The following is a 27,015-nucleotide window of genomic DNA, read 5'->3' on the forward strand; positions in this document are numbered from 1 at the left end:
TGTATTTAATTACGACGTAATTTAAGTGCTTCATCGTCAATGTGAAGGTCCAAGGAATACATTGAGCCGGCAGTGGTGTATCGAAAACTAATACTGGTCTCACAGAGAGTGTTCAAGGCACAGACTGTAAGAAGAGTCTCTATTATTGTACTTAAGCGGCATTGTGCCTTTTGCATTTAATTCCGATGCGATTTCTGTGTTTCATCGTTAATGTGGAGGTCCAAGGATTACTTTGAACCTGCAGTGGTGTATCGGAAACTAATACTGGTCTCATAGGAAAGGATCAAAGCACAGAGTCAACGAAGTCTCACTCTTCTTGCACTTAAGGCAGCATTGTGCCTTTCGTATGCTATTCCGATGCAAATTCAGTGTTTCATCGTCAGTGTGTATGTCCAAGGAGTACATTGAACCTGCAGTGGTGTATCGGAAACTAAAACTGGTCTCATAGTAAAGGATCAAAGCACAGACTCTATGAAGTCTCACTCTTCTTGCACTTAAGGCGGCGTTGTGCCATTTGTATTTAATTCCGATGTAATTTTAGTGTTTGATCGTCAATGTGAATGACCAAGGAATACATTGAACCTGCAGTGGTGTATCGGAAACAAATACTGGTCTCACAGGAAAGGATCAAAGCACAGACTCTAAGAAGTCTCACTCTTCTTGCATTTGAGGCGGCATTGTGCCTTTTGTATTTAATTCCGATGTAATTTCAGTGTTTCATCGTCAATGTGTATGTAAAAGGAACACATTGAACCTGCAGTTGTGTTCGGAAACTAATACTGGTCTCATAGGAAAGGATCAAATCACTCACTCTAAGAAGTCTCAATCTTCTTGCACTTAAGGCGGCATTATGCCTTTTGTATTTAATTCCGATGTAATTTCAGTGTTTCATCGTCTATGTGAATGTCCAAGGAATACATTGAACCTGCAGTGGTGTATCGGAAACTAATACTGGTCTCACAGGAAATGATCAAATAACCGACTGTAAGAAGAGACTATAATCATGTACTTAAGGCGGCATTGTGCCTTTTGTATTTAATACCATTGTAATTGCAGTTTTTCATCGTCAATGTGAATGTCCGAGGAATACATTGAACCTCCAGTGGTGTATCGGAAACTAATACTGGTATCACAGGAAGGGATCAAAGCACCGACTCTAAGAAGTCTCACTCTTCTTGCATTTAAGGCGTCATTGTGCCTTTTGTATTTAATTCCGATGTAATTTCAGTGTTTCATCGTCAATGTGTATGTAAAAGGAACACATTGAACCTGCAGTGGTGTTCGGAAACTAATACTGGTCTCATAGGAAAGGATCAAATCACTCACTCTAAGAAGTCTCAATCTTCTTGCACTTAAGGCGGCATTGTGCCTTTTGTATCTATTTCCTATGTAATTTCAGTGTTTCATCGTCAATGTGTATGTAAAAGGAATTCATTGAACCTGCAGTGGTGTATCGGAAACTAATACTGGTCTCATAGAAAAGGATCAAAGCACCGACTCTAATAAGGGTCTATATTCTTGTACTTAAGGTGGCATTGTGCCTTTTGTATTTAATTCCGATGCGATTTCTGTGTTTCGTCGTCAATGTGAAGGTCCAAGGAATACATTGAACCCGCAGTGGTGTATCGGAAACTAATACTGGTCTCATAGGAAAGGATCCGAGCACAGACTCTAAGAAGTCTCACTCTTCTTGCATTTAATGCGGCATTGTGCCTTTTGTATTTACTTTCGATGTAATTTCAGTGTTTCATCGTCAATGTGATTGTCCAAGGAATACACTGAACCTGCAGTGGTGTATCGGAAACTAATACTGGTCTCACAGGAAAGGATCAAAACACAGACTCTAAGATGTCTCACTCTTCTTGACTTTAAGGCGTCATTGTGCCTTTTGTATTTAATTCCGATGTAATTTCTGTGTTTCATCGTCAATGTGAAGGTCCAAGGAATACATTGAACCTGCATTGGTGTATCGGAAACTAATACTGGTCTCACAGGAAAGGATCAAAGCACAGACTCTAAGAAGTCTCACTCTTCTTGCACTTGAGGCGGCGTTATTCCTTTTGATTTTAATTCCGATGTAATTTCAGTTTTTCATCGTCAATGTGTATGTAAAAGAAACACATTGAGCCTGCAGTGGTGTTCGGAAACTAATACTGGTCTCATAGGAAACGATCAAATCACAGACCCTAAGAGGTCTCACTCTTCTTGCACTTAAGGCGGCATTGTGCCTTTTGTATTTAATTCCGATGTAATGTTAGTGCTTCATCGTCCATGTGTATGTAAAAGGAATACATTGAACCTGCAGTGGTGTATCGGAAACTAATACTGGTCTCAAAGGAAAGGATCAAAGCACAGACTCTAAGAAGTCTCACTCTTCTTGCATTTAAGGCGGCATTGTGCCTTTTGTATTTAATTCCGATGTAATTTCAGTGTTTCATCGTCAATGTGAATGTCCAAGGAATACATTGAACCAGCAGTGGTGTATGGGAAACTAATACTGTTGTCATAGGAAAGGATCAAAGCACAGACTCTAAGAAGTCTCACTCTTCTTGCATTTAAGGCGGCATTGTGCCTTGTCTATGTAATTATGATGTAATTTCAGTGTTTCATCGTCAATGTGAATGTCAAAGTAATACATTGAACCTGCAGTGGTGTATTTGAAACTAGTACTGGTCTCACAGGAAGGGATCAAACACCTACAGTAAGAAGTGTGTCAATTCTTGTACTAAAGGCGGCATTGTGCCTTTTGTATTTAATTCCGATGCGATTTCTGTATTGCATCGTCAATGCGAAGGTCCAAGGAATACATTTAACCTGCAGTGGTGTATCTTAAACTACTACTGGTCTGTCAGGAAAGGATCAAAGCACAGACTCTAAGAAGTCTGACTCTTCATGCACTTAAGACGGCATTGTGCCTTTTGTATTTAATTCCGATGTAATGTTAGTGTTTCATCGTCAATGTGTATGTAAAAGGAATACATTGAACCTGCAGTGGTGTATCGGAAACTAATATTGGTCTCACAGAAATGTATCAAAGCACCGACTGTAAGAAGAGTCTCTATTCTCGTACTTAAGGCGGCATTGTGCCTTTTGTATTTAATTGCGATGAGATTTCTGTGTTTCAGCGTCAATGTGATTGTCCAAGGGATACATTAAACCTGCAATGGTGTATATGAAACTAATACTTGTCTCACAGGAAAGCATCAAAGCACAGAATCTAAGAAATCCCACTCTTCTTGCTCTTAAGGGAGCATTGTGCCTGTTGTTTTTAATTCCGATGTAATTTCAGTGTTTCATCGTCAATGTGTATGTAAAAGGAATACATTGAAACTGAGTCGTGTATCGGAAAGTATTACTGGTCTCATAGGAAAGGATCAAAGCACAGACTCTAAGAAGTCTCACTCTTCTTGCACTTAAGGCGGCATTGTGCCTTTTGTATGTAATTCCGATGTAATTTCAGTGTTTCATCGTCAATGTGAATGTCCAAGGAATACATTGAACCTGCAGTGGTGTATCGGAAACTAATATTGGTCTCACAGAAATGTATCAAAGCACCGACTGTAAGAAGAGTCTCTATTCTCGTACTTAAGGCGGCATTGTGCCTTTTGTATTTAATTCCGCTGCGATTTCTGTGTTTCATCGTCTATGTGAAGGTCCAATTTATACATTGCACCCGCAATGGTGTATCGGAACCTAATACTGGTCTCACAGGAAAGGATCAAATCACAGACTCTACGAAGTCTCACTCTTCTTGCACTTAAGGCGGCATTGTGCCCTTTGTATTTAACTCCAATGTAATTTCAGTGTTTCATCGTCAATGTGTATGTCTAAGGAATACATTGAATCTGCTGTGGTGTATCGGAAAGTAATACTGGTCTCACAGGGAATGCTCAAAACACCAACTGTAAGAAGAGTCCCGAATCTTGTACTTAAGGCGGCATTGTGCCTATTGTATTTAAATCCGATGCGATATCTGTGTTTCATCGTCAATCTGAAGGTCCAAGGAATACATTGAACCTGCAGTGGTGTATCGGAAATTAATACTGGTCTCACAGGAGCTGCTCAAAGCACCGACTGTAAGAAGCGACTCTATTCTTGTACTTAAGGCGGCATTGTGCCCTTTGTATTTAATTCCGATGCGATATCTGTGTTTCATCGCCAATGTGAAGGTCCAAGGATTACTTTGAACCTGCAGAGGTGTATCGGAAACTAATATTGGTCTCACAGGAAAGGATCAAAGAACAGACTCTTAGAAGTCTCACTCTTCTTGCACTAAAGGCGGCATTGTGCCTTTTGTAATTAATTCCAATGTAATTTCAGTGTTTCATCGTCAATGTAAATGTTCAAGGAATACATTGAACCTGCAGTGGTGTAACGGTAACTTACACTGGTCTCACAGGAAAGGATCAAAGCACCGACTGTAAGAAGAGTCTCTATTCTTGTACTTAAGGCGGCATTGTGCCTTTTGTATTTAATTCCGATGCGATTTCTGTGTTTCATCGCCAATGTGAAGGTCCAAGGATTACTTTGAACCTGCAGTGGTGTATCGGAAACTAATACTGGTCTTACAGGAAAGGACCTAAGCGCACACACTAAGAAGTCCCACTCTTCTTGCACTTAATGCGGCATTGTGCCTTTTGTATTTAATTCCGATGTAATTTCAGTGTTTCATCGTCAATGTGTATCTCCAAGGAATACATTGAACCTGCAGTGGTGTATCGGAAACTAATACTGGTCTCACAGGGAATTCTCAAAGCACCGATTGATATAAGAGTCTCGACTCATGTACTTAAGGCGGCATTGCGCCTTTTGTTTTTAGTTCCTTAGCAAATTCTGTGTTTCATCTTCAAAGTGAAGGTCCAAGGATTACATTAAACGTGCAGTGGTGTATCGGAAGCTAATACTGGTCTCACAGGAAAGGACCAAAGCACAGACACTAAGAAGTCTCACTCATCTTGCATTTAAGGCGGCATTGTGCCTTTTGTATTTAATTTTGATGTAATTTCAGTGTTTCATCGTCAATGTGAATGTCCAAGGAATACATTGAACCTGCAGTGGTGTATCGGAAACTAATACTGGTCTCACAGGAAAGGATCAAAGCAAAGACTCTAAGAAGTCTCACTCTTCTTGCATCTATGGCGTCATTGTGTCTTATGTATTTAATCCCGATGTAATTTCTGTGTCTCATCGTCAATGTGAAGGTCCAAGGAATACATTGAACCTGCAGTGGTGTATCGGAAACTAATACTGTTGTCATAGGAGAGCATCAAAGCACAGACTCTAAGAAGTCTCACTCTTTTTGCATTTAAGGCGGCATTGTGCCTTTTCTATGTAATTATGATGTAATGTCAGTGTTTCATCGTCAATGTGAATGTCAAAGTAATACATTGAACTTGCAGTGGTGTATCGGAAACTAGTACTGGTCTCACAGGAAGGGATCAAACACCTACATTAAGAAGTGTTTCTATTCTTGTACTAAAGGCGGCATTGTGCCTTTTGTATTTAATTCCGATGAGATTTCTGTATTGCATCGACAATGCGAAGGTCCAAGGAATACATTGAACCTGCAGTGGTGTATCTTAAACTACTACTGGTCTGTCAGGAAAGGATCAAAGCACAGACTCCAAGAAGTCTCACTCTTCTTGCACTTAAGACGGCCTTTTGCCTTTTGCATTTAGTTCCGATGTAATTTCAGTGTTACATCGTCAATGTGTATGTAAAAGGAATACATTGAACCAGCAGTTGTGTATCGGAAACTAATACTGGTCTCATAGGAAAGGATCAAATCACAGACTCCAAGAAGTCTCACCCTTCTTGCACTTAAGGCGGCATTGTGCCTTTTGTATTTCATTCCGATGTAATGTTAGTGATTCATCGTCAATGTGTATGTAAAATGAATACATTGAACCTGCAGTGGTGTATCGGAAACTAATTCTGGTCTCATGGAAAAGGATCAAAGCACAGACTCAAAGAAGTCTCACTCTTCTTGCACTTAAGGCGGCATTATTCCTTTTTTATTTAATTCCGATGTAATTTCAGTGTTTCATCGTCAATGTGTATGTAAAAGGAACACATTGAACCTGCAGTGGTGTTCGGAAACTACTACTGGTCTCATAGGAAAGGATCAAATCACAGACACTAGGAAGTCTCAATCTTCTTGCACTTATGGCGGCATTGTGCCTTTTGTGTTTAATTCCGATGTAATGTTAGTGTTTCATCGTCAATGTGTATGCAAAAGGAATACATTTAACCTGCAGTGGTGATTCGGAAACTAATACTGGTCTCCTAGGAAAGGATCAAAACACAGACTCTAAGAAGTCTCACTCTTCTTGCCTTTAAGGCGGCTTTGTGCCTTTTGTATTTAATTCCGATGTAATTTCTGTGTTTCAGCGACAATGTGAATGTCAAAGGAATACATTGAACCTGCAGAGGTACATCGGAAACTAATACTGGTCTCATAGGAAAGAATCAAAGCACTGACTCCAATAAGTCTCACTCTTCTTGCACTTAAGGCTGCATTGTGCCTTTTGTATTTATTTCCTATGTAATATCAGTGTTTCATCGTCAATGTGTATGTAAAGGGAATTCATTGAACCTGAAGTGGTGTATCGGAAACTAATACTGGTCTCATAGGAAAGGATCAAAGCACAGACTCTAAGAAGTCTCACTCTTCTTGCATTTAAGGCGGCATTGTGCCTTTTGTATTTAATTCCGATGTAATTTCAGTGTTTCATCCTCTCTGTGAATGTCCAAGGAATACATTGAACCTGCAGTGGTGTATCGGAAACTAATACTGGTCTCACAGGGGCTGCTCAAAGCACCGACTGTAAGAAGAGACTCTATTCTTGTACTTAAGACGGCATTGTGCCTTTTCTATTTAATTCCGATGCGATTTCTGTGTTTCAGCGACAATGTGAATGTCCAAGGAATACATTGAACCTGCAGAGGTGTATCGGAAACTAATACTGGTCTCATAGGAAAGAATCAAAGCACTGACTCCAATAAGTCTCACTCTTCTTGAACTTAATGCGGCATTGTGCCTTTTGTTTTTAATTCCGATGTAATTTCAGTGTTTCGTCGTCAATGTGAACGTCCAAGGAATACATTGAACTTGCAGTGGTGTATCGGAAACTAATACTTGCCTGACAGGAAAGGGTCAAAGCACATACTCTAAGAAGTCTCACTCTTCTTGTACTTATGGCGTCATTGTGCCATTTGTATTTAATTCCGAGGTAATTTCAATGTTTCATCGTCAATGTGAATGTCCAAGGAATACATTGAACCTGCAGTGGTGAATCGGAAACTAATACTGGTCCCACAGGGAAGGATCATAGCACAGACTCTCGGAAGTCTCACTCTTCTTAAACTTAAGGCGGCATTGTGCCTTTTGTATTTAATTCCGATGTAATTTCAGTGTTACATCGTCAATTTGAAGGACCAAGTAATACATTGAGCCTGCCGTGGTGTACCGAAAACTAATACTGGTCTCACAGGGAGTGTTCTAGGCACAGACTGTAAGAAGAGTCTCTATTCTTGTACTTAAGGGGGCATTGTGCCTTTTGTATTTAATTCCGATGCGATTTCTGTGTTTCATCGCCAATGTGAAGGTCCAAGAATTACTTTGAACCTGCAGTGGTGTATCGGAAACTAATATTGGTCTCACAGGAAAGGATCAAAGCACAGAGTCAAAGAAGTCTCACTCTTCTTGAATTTAAGGCGGCATTGTGCCTTTTGTATTTAATTCCGATGTAATTTCAGTGTTTCATTGTCAATGTGAATGTCCAGGGAATACATTGAACCTGCAGTGGTGTATCGGAAACTAATACTGGTCTCACAGGAAAGGATCAAAGCACAGACTCTAAGAAGTCTCACTCCTCTTGCATTTAAGGCGTCATTGTGCCTTTTGTATTTAATTCCGATGTAATTTCTGTGTTTCATCGTCAATGTGAAGGTAAAAGGAATACATTGAACCTGCAGTGGTGTATCGGAAACTAATACTGGTCTCACAGGAAAGGATCAAAGCACAGATTCTAAGACGTCACACTCTTCCTGCCTTTAAGGCGGCATTGTGCCTTTTGTATTTAATTCCGATGTAATTTCTGTGTTTCATCGACAATGTGAATGTCCAAGGAATACATTGAACCTGCAGAGTTGTATCGGAAACTAATACTGGTCTCACAGGAAAGGATCAAAGAACCGACTGTAAGAAGAGTCTATAATCTTGTACTTATGGCGGCATTGTGCCTTTTGTATTTAATTCCGATGTAATTTCAGTGTTACATCGTCAATTTGAAGGTCCAAGTAATACATTGAGCCTGCCGTGGTGTACCGAAAACTAATACTGGTCTCACAGGGAGTTTTCACGGCACAGACTGTAAGAAGAGTCTCTATTCTTGTACTTAAGGGGGCATTGTGCCTTTTGTATTTAATTCCGATGCGATTTCTGTGTTTCATCGCCAATGTGAAGGTCCAAGGATTACTTTGAACCTGCAGTGGTGTATCGGAAACTAATATTGGTCTCACAGGAAACGATCAAAGCACAGAGTCAAAGAAGTCTCACTCTTCTTGAATTTAAGGCGGCATTGTGCCTTTTGTATTTAATTCCGATGTAATTTCAGTGTTTCATTGTCAATGTGAATGTCCAAGGAATACATTGAACCTGCAGTGGTGTATCGGAAACTAATACTGGTCTCACAGGAAAGGATCAAAGCACAGACTCTAAGAAGTCTCTCTCCTCTTGCATTTAAGGCGTCATTGTGCCTTTTGTATTTAATTCCGATGTAATTTCTGTGTTTCATCGTCAATGTGAAGGTAAAAGGAATACATTGAACCTGCAGTGGTGTATCGGAAACTAATACTGGTCTCACAGGAAAGGATCAAAGCACAGACTCTAAGAAGTCTCACTCTTTTTGCCTTTAAGGCGGCATTGTGCCTTTTGTATTTAATTCCGATGTAATTTCTGTGTTTCATCGACAATGTGATTGTCCAAGGAATACATTGAACCTGCAGAGTTGTATCGGAAACTAATACTGGTCTCACAGGAAAGGATCAAAGAACCGACTGTAAGAAGAGTCTATAATCTTGTACTTAAGGCGGCATTGTGCCTTTTGTATTTAATTCCGATGCGATTTCTGTGTTTCGTCGTCAATGTGACGGTCCAAGAAATACATTGAACCTGCAGTGGTGTATCGGAAACTAATACTGGTCTCATAGGAAAGAATCAAAGCACTGACTCCAATAAGTCTCACTCTTCTTGCACTTAAGGCTGCATTGTGCCTTTTGTATTTATTTCCTATGTAATTTCAGTGTTTCATCGTCAATGTGTATGTAAAGGGAATTCATTGAACCTGAAGTGGTGTATCGGAAACTAATACTGGTCTCATAGGAAAGGATCAAAGCACAGACTCTAAGAAGTCTCACTCTTCTTGCATTTAAGGCGGCATTGTGCCTTTTGTATTTAATTCCGATGTAATTTCAGTGTTTCATCGTCACTGTGAATGTCCAAGGAATACATTGAACCTGCAGTGGTGTATCGGAAACTAATACTGGTCTCACAGGGGCTGCTCAAAGCACCGACTGTAAGAAGAGACTCTATTCTTGTACTTAAGACGGCATTGTGCCTTTTCTATTTAATTCCGATGCGATTTCTGTGTTTCATCGGCAATGTGATTGTCCAAGGGATACATTGAACCTGCTGTGGTCTATATGAAACTAATACTTGTCTCACAGGAAAGCATCAAAGCACAGAATCTAAGAAATCTCACTCTTCTTGCACTTAAGGGGGCATTGTGCCTGTTGTATTTAATTCCGATGTAATTTCAGTGTTTCATCTTCAATGTGTATGTAAAAGGAATACATTGAAACTGAGTGGTGTATCGGAAAGTAATACTGGCCTCATAGGAAAGGATCAAGGCACAGACTCTAAGAAATCTCACTCTTTTTGAACTTAATGCGGCATTGTGCCTTTTGTTTTTAATTCCGATGTAATTTCAGTGTTTCATCGTCAATGTGAACGTCCAAGGAATACATTGAACTTGCAGTGGTGTATCGGAAACTAATACTTGCCTGACAGGAAAGGATCAAAGCACATACTCTAAGAAGTCTCACTCTTCTTGTACTTATGGCGTCATTGTGCCATTTGTATTTAATTCCGAGGTAATTTCAATGTTTCATCGTCAATGTGAATGTCCAAGGAATACATTGAACCTGCAGTGGTGTATCGGAAAATAATATTGGTCTCACAGAAATGGATAAAAGCACCGACTGTAAGTAGAGTCTCTATTCTCGCACTTAAGCCGGCATTGTGCCTTTTGTATTTAATTCCGATGCGATTTCTGTGTTTCATAGTCAATGTGAAGGTCCAAGGAATACATTGAACCTGCAGTGGTGTATCGGAAACTAATACTGGTCTCACAGGAAAGGATCAAAGAACAGACTCTTAGAAGTCTCACTCTTCTTGCACTAAAGGCGGCATTGTGCCTTTTGTAATTAATTCCAATGTAATTTCAGTGTTTCATCGTCAATGTAAATGTCCAAGGAATACATTGAACCTGCAGTGGTGTAACGGTAACTTACACTGGTCTCACAGGAAAGGATTAAAGCACCGACTGTAAGAAGAGTCTCTAATCTTGTACTTAAGGCGGCATTGTGTCTTTTGTATTTAATTCCGATTCGATTTCTGTGTTTCATCGCCAATGTGAAGGTCCAAGGATTACTTTGAACCTGCAGTGGTGTATTGGAAACTAATACTGGTCTTACAGGAAAGGACCTAAGCGCACACACTAAGAAGTCTCACTCTTCTTGCACTTAATGCGGCATTGTGCCTTTTGTATTTAATTCCGATGTAATTTCAGTGATTCATCGTCAATGTGTATCTCCAAGGAATACATTGAACCTGCAGTGGTGTATCGGAAACTAATACTGGTCTCACAGGGAATTCTCAAAGCACCGATTGATATAAGAGTCACGACTCATGTACTTAAGGCGGCATTGCGCCTTTTGTTTTTAGTTCCTTAGCGATTTCTGTGTTTCATCTTCAAAGTGAAGGTCCAAGGAATACATTAAACGTGCAGTGGTGTATCGGAAGCTAATACTGGTCTCACAGGAAAGGACCAAAGCACAGACACTAAGAACTCTCACTCATCTTGCATTTAAGGCGGCATTGTGCCTTTTGTATTTAATTTTGATGTAATTTCAGTGTTTCATCGTCAATGTGAATGTCCAAGGAATACATTGAACCTGCAGTGGTGTATCGGAAACTAATACTGGTCTCACAGGAAAGGATCAAAGCACAGACTCTAAGAAGTCTCACTCTTCTTGCATTTATTGCGTCATTGTGTCTTATGTATTTAATCCCGATGTAATTTCTGTGTTTCATCGTCAATGTGAAGGTCCAAGGAATACATTGAACCTGCAGTGGTGTATTGGAAACTAATACTGTTGTCATAGGAGAGCATCAAAGCACAGACTCTAAGAAGTCTCACTCTTTTTGCACTTAAGGCGGCATTGTGCCTTTTCTATGTAATTATGATGTAATTTCAGTGTTTCATCGTCAATGTGAATGTCAAAGTAATACATTGAACCTGCAGTGGTGTATCGGAAACTAGTACTGGTCTCACAGGAAGGGATCAAACACCTACATTAAGAAGTGTTTCTATTCTTGTACTAAAGGCGGCATTGTGCCTTTTGTATTTAATTCCGATGAGATTTCTGTATTCCATCGTCAATGCGAAGGTCCAAGGAATACATTGAACCTGCAGTGGTGTATCTTAAACTACTACTGGTCTGTCAGGGAAGGATCAAATCACAGACTCTAAGAAGTCTCACTCTTCTTGCACTTAAGACGGCTTTTGCCTTTTGCATTTAGTTCCGATGTAATTTCAGTGTTTCATCGTCAATGTGTATGTAAAAGGAATACATTGAACCAGCAGTTGTGTATCGGAAGCTAATACTGGTCTCATAGGAAAGGATCAAATCACAGACTCCAAGAAGTCTCACCCTTCTTGCACTTAAGGCGGCATTGTGCCTTTTGTATTTCATTCCTATGTAATGTTAGTGTTTCATCGTCAATGTGTATGTAAAAGGAATACATTGAACCTGCAGTGGTATATCGGAAACTAATTCTGGTCTCATGGGAAAGGATCAAAGCACAGACTCTAAGAAGTCTCACTCTTCTTGCACTTAAGGCGGCATTGTTCCTTTTGTATTTAATTCCGATGTAATTTCAGCGTTTCATCGTCAATGTGAATGTCCAAGGAATACATTGAACCTGCAGTGGTGTATCGGAAACTAATACTGGTCTCACAGGAAAGGATCAAAGCACAGACTCTAAGAAGTCTCACTCCTCTTGCATTTAAGGCGTCATTGTGCCTTTTGTATTTAATTCCGATGTAATTTCTGTGTTTCATCGTCAATGTGAAGGTCCAAGGAATACATTGAACCTGCAGTGGTGTATCGGAAACTAATACTGGTCTCACAGGAAAGGATCAAAGCACAGACTCTAAGAAGTCTCACTCTTCTTGCACTTAAGGCGGCATTATACCTTTTGTATTTAATTCCGATGTAATTTCAGTGTTTCATCGTCAATGTGTATATGAAAGGAACACATTGAAGCTGCAGTGGTGTTCGGAAACTAATACTGGTCTCATAGGAAAGGATCAAATCACAGACTCTAAGAAGTCTCACTCTTCTTGCACTTAAGGCGGCATTGTGCCTTTTGTATTTAATTCCGATGTAATGTTAGTGTTTCAACGTCAATGTTTATGTAAATGGAATACATTGTACCTGCAGTTGTGTATCGGAAACTAATACTCGTCTCACAGGAAACGATCAAAGCACAGACTCTAAGAAGTCTCACTCTTCTTGCACTTAAGGCGGCATTATTCCTTTTTTATTTAATTCCGATGTAATTTCAGTGTTTCATCGTCAATGTGTATGAAAAAGGAACACATTGAACCTGCAGTGGTGTTCGGAAACTACTACTAGTCTCATAGGAAAGGATCAAATCACAGACACTAGGAAGTCTCAATCTTCTTGCACTTATGGCGGCATTGTGCCTTTTGTGCTTAATTCCGGTGTAATCTTAGTGTTTCATCGTCAATGTGTATGTAAAAGGAATACATTTAACCTGCAGTGGTGATTCGGAAACTAATACTGGTCTCCTAGGAAAGGATCAAACCACAGACTCTAAGAAGTCTCACTCTTCTTGCCTTTAAGGCGGCATTGTGCCTTTTGTATCTAATTCCGATGTAATTTCTGTGTTTCAGCGACAATGTGAATCTCCAAGGAATACATTGAACCTGCAGAGGTGTATCGGAAACTAATACTGGTCTCATAGGAAAGAATCAAAGCACTGACTCCAATAAGTCTCACTCTTCTTGCACTTAAGGCTGCATTGTGCCTTTTGTATTTATTTCCTATGTAATTTCAGTGTTTCATCGTCAATGTGTATGTAAAGGGAATTCATTGAACCTGAAGTGGTGTATCGGAAACTAATACTGGTCTCATAGGAAAGGATCAAAGCACAGACTCTAAGAAGTCTCACTCTTCTTGCATTTAAGGCGGCATTGTGCCTTTTGTATATAATTCCGATGTAATTTCAGTGTTTTATCGTCAATATGAACGTCCAAGGAATACATTGAACTTGCAGTGGTGTATCGGAAACTAATACTTGCCTGACAGGAAAGGATCAAAGCACATACTCTAAGAAGTCTCACTCTTCTTGTACTTATGGCGTCATTGTGCCATTTGTATTTAATTCCGAGGTAATTTCAATGTTTCATCGTCAATGAGAATGTCCAAGGAATACATTGAACCTGCAGTGGTGAATCGGAAACTAATACTGGTCTCACAGGAAAGGATCATAGCACAGACTCTCGGAAGTCTCACTCTTCTTGCACTTATCGCGGCATTGTGCCTTTTGTATTTAATTCCGATGTAATTTCAGTCTTACATCGTCAATGTGAAGGTCCAAGTAATACATTGAGCCAGCCGTGGTGTATCGAAAACTAATGCTGGTCTCACAGGGAGTGTTCAAGGCACAGACTGTAAGAAGAGTCTCTACTCTTGTACTTAAGGGGGCATTGTGCCTTTTGTATTTAATTCCGATGCGACTTCTGTGTTTCATCGCCAATGTGAAGGTCCAAGGATTACTTTGAACCTGCAGTGGTGTATCGGAAACTAATATTGGTCTCACAGGAAAGGATCAAAGCACAGAGTCAAAGAAGTCTCACTCTTCTTGAATTTAAGGCGGCATTGTGCCTTTTGTATTTAATTCCGATGTAATTTCAGTGTTTCATTGTCAATGTGAATGTCCAAGGAATGCATTGAACCTGCAGTGGTGTATCGGAAACTAATACTGGTCTCACAGGAAAGGATCAAAGAACCGACTGTAAGAAGAGTCTCAATTCTTGTACTTAATGTGGCATTGTGCCTTTTGTATTAAATTCCGATGCGATTTCTGTGTTTCATAGTCAATGTGAAGGTCTAAGGAATACATTGAACCTGCAGTGGTGTATCGGCAACTAATACTGGTCTCACAGGAAAGGATCAATGCACAGACTCTAAGAAGTCGCACTCTTCTTGCACTTAAGGCGGCATTGTGCCTTTTGTATTTAATTCCGATGTAATTTCAGTGTTTCATCCTCAATGTGTATGTAAAAAGAATACATTGAACCCGCAGTGATGTATCGGAAACTAATATTGGTCTCATAGGACTGGATCAAAGCGCAGACTCTAAGAAGTCTCAGTCTTCTTGCACTTAAGGCGGCATTGTGCCTTTTGTATGTAATTCCGATGTAATTTCAGTGTTTCATCGTCAATGTGAATGTCCAAGGAATACATTGAACCTGCAGTAGTGTATCGGAAAATAATATTGGTCTCACAGAAATGGATCAAAGCACCGACTGTAAGAAGAGTCTCTATTCTCGTACTTAAGGCGGCATTGTGCCATTTGTATTTAATTCCGATGCGATTTCTGTGTTTCATCGTCAATGTGAAGGGCCAAGGAATACATTGAACCTGCAGTGGTGTATCGAAAACTAATACTGCTCCCACAGGAAAGGATCAAAGCACAGACTCTAAGAAGTCTCACTCTTCTTGCACTTAAGGCGGCATTGTTCCTTTTGTATTTAATTCCGATGTAATTTCAGCGTTTCTTCGTCAATGTGAATGTCCAAGGAATACATTGAACCTGCAGTGGTGTATCGGAAACTAATACTGGTCTCATAGGAAAGGATCCAAGCACAGACTCTAAGAAGTCTCAGTCTTCTTGCATTTAAGGTGGCCTTGTGCCATTTTTATTTAATTCCGATGTAATTTCAGTGTTTCATCGTCAATGTGAATGTCCAAGGAATACATTGAACCTGCAGTGGTGTATCGGAAACTAATACTGGTCTCACAGGAAAGGATCAAAGAACCGACTGTAAGAAGAGTCTATATTCTTGTACTTAAGGCGACATTGTGCCTTTTGTATTTAATTCCGATGTAATTTCAGTGTTTCATCGTCAATGTGTATGTAAAAGGAACCCATTGAACCTGCAGTGGTGTTCGGAAACTAATACTGGTCTCATAGGAAAGGACAAATCACAGACACTAAGAAGTCTCAATCTTCTTGCACTTATGGCGGCATTGTGCCTTTTGTATTTAATTCCGATGTAATGTTAGTGTTTCATCGTCAATGTGTATGTAAAAGGAATATATTGTACCTGCAGTGGTGAATCGGAAACTAATACTTTTCTCATAGGAAAGGATCAAAGCACAGACACTAAGAAGTCTCACTCTTCTTGCCTTTAAGGCGGCATTGTGCCTTTTGTATTTAATTCCGATGTAATTTCAGTGTTTCATCGTCACTGTGAATGTCCAAGGAATACATTGAACCTGCAGTGGTGTATTGGAAACTAATACTGGTCTCACAGGGGCTGCTCAAAGCACCGACTGTAAGAAGAGACTCTATTCTTGTACTTAAGACGGCATTGTGCCTTTTCTATTTAATTCCGATGCGATTTCTGTGTTTCATCGTCAATTTGATTGTCCAAGGGATACATTGAACCTGCTGTGGTCTATATGAAACTAATACTTGTCTCACAGGAAAGCATCAAAGCACAGGATCTAAGAAATCTCACTCTTCTTGCACTTAAGAGGGCATTGTGCCTGTTGTAATTAATTCCGATGTAATTTCAGTGTTTCATCTTCAATGTGTATGTAAAAGGAATACATTGAAACTGAGTGGTGTATCGGAAAGTAATACTGGTCTCATAGCAAAGGATAAAGGCACAGACTCTAAGAAGTCTCACTCTTTTTGAACTTAATGCGGCATTGTGCCTTTTGTTTTTAATTCCGATGTAATTTCAGTGTTTCATCGTCAATGTGAACGTCCAATGAATACATTGAACTTGCAGTGGTGTATCGGAAACTAATACTTGCCTGACAGGAAAGGATCAAAGCACATACTCGAAGAAGTCTCACTCTTCTTGTACTTATGGCGTCATTGTGCCATTTGTATTTAATTCCGAGGTAATTTCAATGTTTCATCGTCAATGTGACGGTCCAAGAAATACATTGAACCTGCAGTGGTGTATCGGAAACTAATACTGGTCTCATAGGAAAGAATCAAAGCACTGACTCCAATTAGTCTCACTCTTCTTGCACTTAAGGCTGCATTGTGCCTTTTGTATTTATTTCCTATGTAATTTCAGTGTTTCATCGTCAATGTGTATGTAAAGGGAATTCATTGAACCTGAAGTGGTGTATCGGAAACTAATACTGGTCTCATAGGAAAGGATCAAAGCACAGACTCTAAGAAGTCTCACTCTTCTTGCATTTAAGGCGGCATTGTGCCTTTTTTATTTAATTCCGATGTAATTTCAGTATTTCATCGTCAATGTGAATGTCCAAGGAATACATTGAACTTGCAGTGGTGTATCGGAAACTAATACTGGTCTCACAGGAAAGGATCAAAGAACCGACTGTAAGAAGAGTCTATATTCTTGTACTTAAGGCGACATTGTGCCTTTTGTATTTAATTCCGATGTAATGTCAGTGTTTCATCGTCAATGCGTATGTAATAGGAACACATTGAACCTGCAGTGGTGTTCGGAAACTAATACTGGTCTCACAGGAAAGGATCAATGCACAGACTCTAAGAAGTCTCACTCTTCTTGCACTTAAGGCGGCATTGTGCCATTTGTATTTAATTCCGATGTAATTTCAGTGTTTCATCCTCAATGTGTATGTAATAAGAATACATTGAACCCGCAGTGATGTATCGGAAACTAATATTGGTCTCATAGGACAGGATCAAAGCGCAGACTCTAAGAAGTCTCAGTCTTCTTGCACTTAAGGCGGCATTGTGCCTTTTGTATGTAATTCCGATGTAATTTCAGTGTTTCATCGTCAATGTGAATGTCCAAGGAATACATTGAACCTGCAGTGGTGTATCGGAAACTAATATTGGACTCACAGAAATGGATCAAAGCACCGACTGTAAGAAGAGTCACTATCCTCGTACTTAAGGCGGCATTGTGCCTTTTGTATTTAATTCCGATGCGATTTCAGTGGTTCATCGTCAATGTGAAGGAGTAAGGAATACATTGCACCCGCAGTGGTGTATCGGAACCTAATACTGGTCTCACAGGAAAGGATCAAACCACAGACTCTACGACGACTCACTCTTCTTGCACTTAAGGCCGCGTTGTTCCTTTTGTATTTAATTCCGATGTAATTTTAGTGTTTCATCGTCAATGTGTATGTCTAAGGAATACATTGAAACTGCAGTGGTGTATCGGAAACTAATACTGGTCTCACAGGAGCTGCTCAAAGCACCGACTGTAAGAAGAGACTCTATTCTTGTACTTACGGCGGCATTGTGCCTTATGTATTTAATTCCTATTCGATTAATGTGTTTCATCGCCAATGTGAAGGTCCAAGGATTACTTTGAACCTGCAGTGGTGTATCGGAAACTAATATTGGTCTAACAGGAAAGGACCAAAACACAGACACTAAGAAGTCTCACTCTTCTTGCATTTAAGGCGGCATTGTGCCTTTTGTTTTTAATTTTGATGTAATTTCAGTGTCTCATCGTCAATGTGAATGTCCAAGGAATACATTGAACCTGCAGTGGTGTGTCGGAAACTAGTACTGGTTTCACAGGAAAGGGTCAATGCACAGTCTCTAAGAAGTCTCACTCTTCTTGCATTTAATGCGGCATTGTGCCCTTTGTATTTAATTTTGATGTAATTTCAGTGTTTCATCGTCAATGTGAATGTCCAAGGAATACATTGAACCTGCAGTGGTGTATCGGAAACTAATGCTGGTCTCACAGGTAAGGATCAAAGCACAGACTCTAAGAAGTCTCACTCTTCTTGCATTTAAAGCGTCACTGTGCCTTTTGTATTTAATTCCGATGTAATTTCTGTGTTTCATCGTCAATGTGAAGGTCCAAGGAATACATTGAGCCTGCAGTGGTGTATCGGAAAATAATACTGGTCTCACGGGAAAGGATCAAATAATCGACTGTAAGAAGAATCTATATTCTGGTACTTAAGGCGGCATTGTGCCTTTTGTATTTAATTCCGATGCGATTTCTTTGTTTGGTCGTCAATGTGACGGTCCAAGAAATACATTGAACCTGCAGTGGTATATCGGAAACTAATACTGGTCTCATAGGAAAGAATCAAAGCAAAGTCTCCAATAAGTCTCACCCTTCTTGGACTTAAGGCGGCGTTGTGCCTTTTGTATTTAATTCCTATGTAATTTCAGTGTTTCATCATCAATGTGTATGTAAAAGGAATTCATTGAACCTACAGTGGTGTATCGGAAACTAATACTGGTCTCATAGAAAATGATCAAAGCACCGACACTAAGAAGAGTCTATATTCTTATACTTAAGGTGGCATTGTGCCTTTTGTATTTCATTCCGTTGCGATTTCTGTGTTTCGTCGTCAATGTGAAGGTCCAAGGAATACATTGAACCTGCAGTGGTGTATCGGAAACTAATACTGGTCTCATAGGAAAGGATCAAAGCACAGACTCTAAGAAGTCTCACTCTTCTTGCATTTAATGCGGCATTGTGCCTTTTGCATTTAATTTTGATGTAATTTCAGTGTTTCTTCGTCATTGTGAATGTCCAAGGAATACACTGAACCTGCAGTGGTGTATCGGAAACTAATACTGGTCTCACAGGAAAGGATCAAAACACAGATTCTAAGAAGTCTCACTCTTCTTGCATTTAAGGCATCATTGTGCCTTTTGTATTTAATTCCGATCTAATTTCTGTGTTTCATCGTCACGGTGAAGGTCCAAGGAATACATTGAACCTGCAGTGGTTTATCGGAAACTAATACTGGTCTCACAGGAAAGGATCAATGCACAGGCTCTAAGATGTCTCACTCTTCTTGCACTTAGGGCGGCATTGTGCCTTTTGTCTTTAATTCCGATGTAATTTCAGTGTTTCATCCTCAATGTGTATGTAAAAAGAATACATTGAACCTGCAGTGATGTATCGGAAACTAATATTGGTCTCATAGGAAAGGATCAAAGCGCAGACTCTAAGAAGTCCCACTTGTCTTGCACTTAAGGCGGCATTGTGCCTTTTGTATGTAATTCCGATGTAATTTCAGTGTTTCATCGTCAATGTGAGTGTCCAAGGAATACATTGAACCTGCCTTGGTGTATCGGAAAGTAATATTGGTCTCACAGAAATGTATCTAAGCACCGACTGTAAGCAGAGTCTCTATTCTCGTACTTAAGGCGGCTCTGTGCCTTTTGTATTTAATTCCGATGAGATTTCTGTGTTTCATCGTCAATGTGATTGTCCAAGGGATACATTGATCCTGTAGTGGTGTATATGAAACTAATACTTGTCTCACAGGAAAGCATCAAAGCACAGAATATAAGAAGTCTCACTCTTCTTGCACTTAATGCGGCATTGTGCCTTTTGTTTTTTATTCCGATGTAATTTCAGTGTTTCATCGTCAATGTGACCGTCCAAGGAATACATTGAACTTGCAGTGGTGTATCGGAAACTAATACTTGCCTGACAGGAAAGGATCAAAGCACATACTCTACGAAGTCTCACTCTTCTTGTACTTATGGCGTCATTGTGCCGTTTGTGTTTAATTCCGATGCGATTTCTGTGTTTCATCGTCAATGTGAAGGTCTAAGGAATACATGGAACCTGCAGTGGTGTATCGGAAACTAATACTGGTCTCACAGGAAAGGATCAATGCACAGACTCTAAGAAGTCTCACTCTTCTTGCACTAAAGGCGGCATTGTGCCTTTTGTATTTAATTCCGATGTAATTTCAGTGCTTCATCCTGAATGTGTATGTAAATAGAATACATTGAACCTGCAGTGATGTATCGGAAACTAATATTGGTCTCATAGGAAAGGATCAAAGAGCAGACTCTAAGAAGTCTCACTCTTCTTGCACTTAAGGCGGCATTGTGCCTTTTGTATGTAATTCCGATGTAATTTCAGTGTTTCATCGTCAATGTGAATGTCCAAGGAATACATTGAACCTGCAGTGGTGTATCGGAAACTAATATTGGACTCACAGAAATGCATCAAAGCACCGACTGTAAGAAGAGTATCTATTCTCGTACTTAAGGCGGCATTGTGCCTTTTGAATTTAATTCCTATGCGATTTCTGTATTTCATCGTCTATGTGAAGGTCCAATTAATACATTGCACCCGCAAGGGTGTATCTGAACCTAATACTGGTCTCACAGGAAAGGATCAAAGCACGGACGCTACGAAGTCTCACTCTTCTTGCACTAAAGGCGGCATTGTGCCTTTTGTATTTAAATCCGATGCGATTTCAGTGTTTCATCGTTAATGTGTATGACCAAGGAAAACATTGAACCTGCAGTGGTGTATCGGAAACTAATACTGGTCCCACAGGGAATGCTCAAATCACCGACTGTAAGAAGAGTCTCGATTTTAGTACTTAAGGCGGCATTGTGCCTTTTATTCTTAATTCCGACGCGATACCTGTGTTTCATCGTCAATGTGAAGGTCCAAGGAATACATTGAACCTGCGGTGGTGTATCGGAAACGAATACTGGTCTCACAGGGAATGCTTAAAGCACCGACTGTAAGAAGAGTCTGTATTCATGTACTTAAGGCGGCATTGTGCCTTCTGTATTTAATTCCGATGGGATTTCTGTGTTTCATCGTCAATGTGAAGGTCCAAGGAATACATTGAACCTGCAGTGGTGTATCGGAAACTAATACTGGTCTCACGGGAAAGGATCAAAGCACAGACTCTAAGAAGTCTCGGTCTTCTTGCACTTAAGGCGGCAATGTGCCTTTTGTATTTAATTCCGATGTAATTTCAGTGTTTCATCATCAATGTGTATGGAAAAGGAATACATTGAACCTGCAGTGGTGTATCGGAAACTAATACTGTTCTCATAGGAAAGGATCAAAGCACAGACTCTCAGAAGTCTCACTCTTCTTGCATTTAAGGCGGCATTGTGCCTTTTCTGTGTAATTATGATGTAATATCAGTGTCTCATCGTCAATGTGAATGTGAAAGGAATACTTTGAACCTGCAGTGGTGTATTGGAAACTAATACTGGTCTCACAGGAAGGGATCAAAACACCGACAGTAAGACGAGTCTCTATTCTTGTACTAAAGGTGGCATTGTGCCTTTTGTATTTAATACCGATGTAATGTTAGTGTCTCATCGTCCATGTGTATGTAAAAGGAATACATTGAAAATGCAGTGGTGTATCGGAAACTAATACTGGTCTGTCAGGAAAGGATGAAAGCACAGACGCTAAGAAGTCTCACTCTTCTTGCACTTAAGACGGCATTTTGCCTTTTGCATTTAATTCCGATGAAATTTCAGTGTTTCATCGTCAATGTGTATGTAAAAGGAATACATTGAACCTGCAGTGGTGTATCGGAAACTAATACTGGTCTCAAAGGAAAGGATCAAAGCACAGACTCTAAGCAGTCTCACTCTGCTTGCACTTAATGCGGCATTGTGCCTTTTGCATTTTATTCCCGTGTAGTGTTAGTGTTTCATCGTCAATGTGAATGTAAAAGGAATACATTGAACCTGCTGTGGTGTATCGGAAACTAATACTGGTCTCATAGGAAAGGATCAAAGCACAGACTCTAAGAAGTCTCACTCTTCTTGCATTTAAGGCGGCATTGTGCCTTTTGTATTTAACTCCGATGTAATTTCAGTGTTTCATCGTCAATGTGAATGTCCAAGGAATACATTGAACCTGCAGTGGTGTATCGGAAACTAATACTGGTCTCTCAGGAAATGATCAATGCACAGACTTTAAGAAGTCTCACTCTTCTTGCACTTAGGGCGGCATTGTGCCTTTTGTCTTTAATTCCGATGTAATTTCAGTGTTTCATCCTCAATGTGTATGTAAAAAGAATACATTGATCCTGCAGTGATGTATCGGAAACTAATATTGGTCTCATAGGAAAGCATCAAAGCGCAGACTCTAAGAAGTCTCACTCTTCTTGCACTTAAGGCGGCATTGTGCCTTTTGTATGTAATTCCGATGTAATTTCAGTGTTTCATCGTCAATGTGAATGTCCAAGGATTACACTGAAACTGCGGTGGTGAATCGGAAACTAATACTGGTCTCACAGGAAAGGATCAAAGAACCGTCTGTAAGAAGAGTCTCTATTCTTGTATTTAATGCGGCACTGTGCCTTTTGTATTAAATTCCGATGCGATTTCTGTGTTTCATCGTCAATGTGAAGGTCTAAGGAATACATTGAACCTGCAGTGGTGTATCGGAAACTATTACTGGTCTCACAGGAAAGGATCAATGCAGAGACACTAAGAAGTCTCACTCTTCTGGCACTTAAGGCGGCATTGTGCCTTTTGTATTTAATTCCGATGTAATTTCAGTGTTACATCCTGTATGTGTATGTAAAAAGAATACATTGAACCTGCAGTGATGTATCGGAAACCAATATTGGTCTCATAGGAAAGGATCAATGCGCAGACTCTTTGAAGTCTCACTCTTCATGCACTTAAGGCGGCATTATGCCTTTTGTATGTAATTCCGATGTAATTTCAGTGTTTCTTCGTCAATGTGTAGGTCCAAGGAATACATTGAACTTGTGGTGGTGTATCGGAAACGAATACTGGTCTCACAGGGAATGCTTAAAGCACCGACTGTAAGAAGAGTCTCTATTCTTTTACTTAAGGCGGCATTGTGCCTTTTTATTTAATTCCGATGCGATTTCTGTGTTTCATCGTCAATGTGAAGGTCCAAGGAATACATTGAACCTGCAGTGGTGTATCGGAAACTAATACTGGTCTCACAGGAAAGGATCAAAGCACAGACTCTAAGAAGTCTCACTCTTCATGCACTTAAGGCGGCAATGTGCCTTTTGTACTTAATTCCGATGTAATTTCAGTGTTTCATCATCAATGTGTATGGAAAAGGAATACATTGAACCTGCAGTGGTGTATCGGAAACTAATACTGGTCTCATAGGAGAGATAAATCACAGACTCTGAGAAGTCTCACTCTTGTTGAACTTAATGCGGCATTGTGCCTTTTGTATTTAATTCAGATGTAATTTCAGTGTTTTATCGTCAATGTGTAACTAAAAGGAATACATTGAACCTGCAGTGGTGTATCGGAAACTAATACTGTCCTCAGAGGAAAGGATCAAAGCACAGACTATAAGAAGTCTCACTCTTCTTGCATTTAAGTTGCATTGTGCCTTTTCTATGTAATTATGATGTAATTTCAGTGTTTCATCGTCAATGTAAATGTCAAAGGAATACATTGAACCTGCAGTGATGTATCGGAAACTAATACTGGTCTTACAGGAAGGGATCAAAACACCGACAGTAAGACGAGTCTCTATTCTTGTACTAAAGGCGGCATTGTGCCTTTTGTATTTAATTCCGATACGATTTCTGTATTTAATCGTCAATGCGAAAGTCCAAGGAATACATTGAACCTGCAGTGGTGTATCGGAATCTAATACTGGTCTGTCAGGAATGGATCAAAGCACAGACTCTAAGAAGTCTCACTCTTCTTGCACTTAAGACGGCATTTTGCCTTTTGCATTTAATTCCGATGTAATTTGAGTGTTTCATCGTCAATGTGTATGTAAAAGGAATACATTGAACCTGCAGTGGTGTATCGGAAACGAATACTGGTCTCACAGGAAAGGATCAAAGTACAGACTCTAAGCAGTCTCACTCTTCTTGCATTTAATGCGGCATTGTGCCTTTTGCATTTAATTTTGATGTAATTTCAGTGTTTCTTCGTCATTGTGAATGTAAAAGGAATACATTGAACCTGCTGTGGTGTATCGGAAACTAATACTGGTCTCATAGAAAATGATCAAAGCACCGACACTAAGAAGAGTCTATATTCTTATACTTAAGGTGGCATTGTGCCTTTTGTATTTCATTCCGTTGCGATTTCTGTGTTTCGTCGTCAATGTGAAGGTCCAAGGAATACATTGAACCTGCAGTGGTGTATCGGAAACTAATACTGGTCTCACAGGAAGGGATCAAAACACCGACAGTAAGACGAGTCTCTATTCTTGTACTAAAGGTGGCATTGTGCCTTTTGTATTTAATACCGATGTAATGTTAGTGTCTCATCGTCCATGTGTATGTAAAAGGAATACATTGAAAATGCAGTGGTGTATCGGAAACTAATACTGGTCTGTCAGGAAAGGATGAAAGCACAGACGCTAAGAAGTCTCACTCTTCTTGCACTTAAGACGGCATTTTGCCTTTTGCATTTAATTCCGATGAAATTTCAGTGTTTCATCGTCAATGTGTATGTAAAAGGAATACATTGAACCTGCAGTGGTGTATCGGAAACTAATACTGGTCTCAAAGGAAAGGATCAAAGCACAGACTCTAAGCAGTCTCACTCTGCTTGCACTTAATGCGGCATTGTGCCTTTTGCATTTTATTCCCGTGTAGTGTTAGTGTTTCATCGTCAATGTGAATGTAAAAGGAATACATTGAACCTGCTGTGGTGTATCGGAAACTAATACTGGTCTCATAGAAAATGATCAAAGCACCGACACTAAGAAGAGTCTATATTCTTATACTTAAGGTGGCATTGTGCCTTTTGTATTTCATTCCGTTGCGATTTCTGTGTTTCGTCGTCAATGTGAAGGTCCAAGGAATACATTGAACCTGCAGTGGTGTATCGGAAACTAATACTGGTCTCATAGGAAAGGATCAAAGCACAGACTCTAAGAAGTCTCACTCTTCTTGCATTTAATGCGGCATTGTGCCTTTTGCATTTAATTTTGATGTAATTTCAGTGTTTCTTCGTCATTGTGAATGTCCAAGGAATACACTGAACCTGCAGTGGTGTATCGGAAACTAATACTGGTCTCACAGGAAAGGATCAAAACACAGATTCTAAGAAGTCTCACTCTTCTTGCATTTAAGGCATCATTGTGCCTTTTGTATTTAATTCCGATCTAATTTCTGTGTTTCATCGTCACGGTGAAGGTCCAAGGAATACATTGAACCTGCAGTGGTTTATCGGAAACTAATACTGGTCTCACAGGAAAGGATCAATGCACAGGCTCTAAGATGTCTCACTCTTCTTGCACTTAGGGCGGCATTGTGCCTTTTGTCTTTAATTCCGATGTAATTTCAGTGTTTCATCCTCAATGTGTATGTAAAAAGAATACATTGAACCTGCAGTGATGTATCGGAAACTAATATTGGTCTCATAGGAAAGGATCAAAGCGCAGACTCTAAGAAGTCCCACTTGTCTTGCACTTAAGGCGGCATTGTGCCTTTTGTATGTAATTCCGATGTAATTTCAGTGTTTCATCGTCAATGTGAGTGTCCAAGGAATACATTGAACCTGCCTTGGTGTATCGGAAAGTAATATTGGTCTCACAGAAATGTATCTAAGCACCGACTGTAAGCAGAGTCTCTATTCTCGTACTTAAGGCGGCTCTGTGCCTTTTGTATTTAATTCCGATGAGATTTCTGTGTTTCATCGTCAATGTGATTGTCCAAGGGATACATTGATCCTGTAGTGGTGTATATGAAACTAATACTTGTCTCACAGGAAAGCATCAAAGCACAGAATATAAGAAGTCTCACTCTTCTTGCACTTAATGCGGCATTGTGCCTTTTGTTTTTTATTCCGATGTAATTTCAGTGTTTCATCGTCAATGTGACCGTCCAAGGAATACATCGAACTTGCAGTGGTGTATCGGAAACTAATACTTGCCTGACAGGAAAGGATCAAAGCACATACTCTACGAAGTCTCACTCTTCTTGTACTTATGGCGTCATTGTGCCGTTTGTGTTTAATTCCGATGCGATTTCTGTGTTTCATCGTCAATGTGAAGGTCTAAGGAATACATGGAACCTGCAGTGGTGTATCGGAAACTAATACTGGTCTCACAGGAAAGGATCAATGCACAGACTCTAAGAAGTCTCACTCTTCTTGCACTAAAGGCGGCATTGTGCCTTTTGTATTTAATTCCGATGTAATTTCAGTGCTTCATCCTGAATGTGTATGTAAATAGAATACATTGAACCTGCAGTGATGTATCGGAAACTAATATTGGTCTCATAGGAAAGGATCAAAGAGCAGACTCTAAGAAGTCTCACTCTTCTTGCACTTAAGGCGGCATTGTGCCTTTTGTATGTAATTCCGATGTAATTTCAGTGTTTCATCGTCAATGTGAATGTCCAAGGAATACATTGAACCTGCAGTGGTGTATCGGAAACTAATATTGGACTCACAGAAATGCATCAAAGCACCGACTGTAAGAAGAGTATCTATTCTCGTACTTAAGGCGGCATTGTGCCTTTTGAATTTAATTCCTATGCGATTTCTGTATTTCATCGTCTATGTGAAGGTCCAATTAATACATTGCACCCGCAAGGGTGTATCTGAACCTAATACTGGTCTCACAGGAAAGGATCAAAGCACGGACGCTACGAAGTCTCACTCTTCTTGCACTAAAGGCGGCATTGTGCCTTTTGTATTTAAATCCGATGCGATTTCAGTGTTTC

The sequence above is a fragment of the Schistocerca serialis genome, chromosome 6, assembly GCF_023864345.2.
Source record: "Schistocerca serialis cubense isolate TAMUIC-IGC-003099 chromosome 6, iqSchSeri2.2, whole genome shotgun sequence".
NCBI classification, from domain to species: domain Eukaryota; kingdom Metazoa; phylum Arthropoda; class Insecta; order Orthoptera; family Acrididae; genus Schistocerca; species Schistocerca serialis.